Source organism: Embiotoca jacksoni, unplaced genomic scaffold (assembly GCF_022577435.1).
Source record: "Embiotoca jacksoni isolate LCO1_2020_lvr unplaced genomic scaffold, fEmbJac1.0.p SCAF_21, whole genome shotgun sequence".
Taxonomy (NCBI): domain Eukaryota; kingdom Metazoa; phylum Chordata; class Actinopteri; family Embiotocidae; genus Embiotoca; species Embiotoca jacksoni.
In genome coordinates, this window is record NW_027185352.1 from 5,669,392 (window position 1) to 5,671,229 (window position 1,838).

At 38.7% G+C, this 1,838-nt stretch overlaps 1 long non-coding RNA gene across 1 annotated transcript in view; it reads right to left on the reverse strand.

Annotated features, from left to right (window-relative positions):
• Positions 1 to 1,248: 1,248 nt before the first annotated feature.
• The window catches only part of LOC138202514 (uncharacterized), a 6,157-nt gene continuing 5,567 nt past the window's right edge, over positions 1,249 to 1,838 (reverse strand). Inside the window, exon 4 of the long non-coding RNA XR_011178646.1 lies at positions 1,249 to 1,765. This is a non-coding gene — a long non-coding RNA (uncharacterized lncRNA). The remainder of the gene's footprint in view (positions 1,766 to 1,838) is intronic.

Below are 1,838 nucleotides of genomic sequence, written 5' to 3' on the forward strand. Positions count from 1 at the left end.
ACATTTGCAGACAGTTTGCTCCATAGTTTGCTCAATAATATTTACTATTGGTAAATATTCTTCTTTTCTTTTAACATGAGTTTTAGTGCTAACCACAACAGAGACCCTGTCGAAGTTGTGTGGATTGTAGGCCTCGTCTGACCTGCATAATTTACTATAATATGAGAACATCCTGGGAACAAAACATCGCCTCTGGCCCAAAGACAAGAGTGTCAACTGTTGGACGTCTGGTATTCGAATCCTCCTGGCTGACTGAAGTTTAAAATGTATTAATGTCACTGCACATTTTCTGACTTTTCTCCTTCGAACAAAACAGACAGTTTAAACAGACAGACTTTGCTGCCATATGATAACACACAGTATAATACAGCTACATAGATACAAATCCATGATCACATACTGCCCACAGACAAGTGCACCAAAGCGCCCGCTGAAACAGAAACTGAACCCATTGACTCATCATCAGCTCTCTGGGAGTGAAACATTTAGAGCAAATCTTCCACCGTAAACATTGTTTAAATGAGGTTTTACGACCTCAAAATGACTTGCAGGCCTCAAACGGAGCAGAATATTTGCACTTGTGACTCAGGGGATTTTAATATGCTTAACTTTTCTTTTCTTTCCTTTTTTGGATTCAGAATTTTGTGTTGATCTCCATTTCATCACTCAGAATTTAACTTAAGCGCAACAATTTTAGCAGCATACTTGGATAAAATCAAATCACAATCTTTTCATGTTATTTCAAGCATTTCACTTTGAGGATTTAGATTTTCCATCGGCAGTTTTTATTTATTACAGAAAGGAAAACTTGATGATGACACCACAGTGGTCCTTCAGGCAACTACAGTTTCAAATGAGAATCGATTGAATTAAACTTAAAAACTGTTTAATTACCGTTGTATACCTAAAGGTTTGATTTCAGTTTCTTTGCTCTAATTATAAAGTCCTATTCAATTGTAACAATAATGTGAGTTTAAAACAGTTCAAAACAGTTGCTGGGGTTGAATGGGAACTTGAGGCTGTGTGAACTCTTCTCGGTGCTGATATTGCAAAGCAGTTTATCAACATTACCTCTAAACCAGATAAATTGTTAGAATAAACTGACTTTTTCTTTTACATTTATTTCTATTAAAAGTGCATTTTAGTGGAGCCAGTGGATTTCTGACAGTCTGAAAAAAGGATTAGTAAACATCTGCAGAATCCCTCAGATGTCCTTGATCAACAGTGCTGCAGTGGAAGTGTGGCAGCGTGTACACTAACAATGTCAGAGGCACTTTTTTGCATAGTTTAAATGAGAGAAAATGCAACTTTTTTTTTGTGTGTTGGTGTTCGTTTTGCGAAGCTGTTTCATTTTCAAAAGCAAGCAGCAGCCTATAGTGGCGACTCCATTTCGGTAAACATGGCAACACCCCAATGTTATGTAAGCCAGTCTCTCATTATGGTCTCCTGCTTTATATTGTGATTTTAAAACGCTCAATTAAGAAAAGTAAGGCACGTATAATCAAAAAAGGAAGCAAATCCAAACCCTGATGCTAACTTTGAAAGATAGCAGATGTTTACACCAGTGAAACTCAGTATATGTGTTGCTGTTGACATTATATTTGCACCAGTATGTGATGGTTCTGACCACTAAAGCCACACTCCACGCCTCTTCCCTTGTGTCCTACAGTGCATCTACATCCTGGTGAGGAGTTGGTCGACTGTGAGGCCCACTGCCATCTCCTTTCATCTCAGAGTCCTCTCCGGGCACCTTCCTCTGGAACTCCTGCAAGAGTAAAGATGGTGAGTGTTGAACACTGACGGGTTGAAAGGATTTCTCTGTAAACAGTGAGGACGCA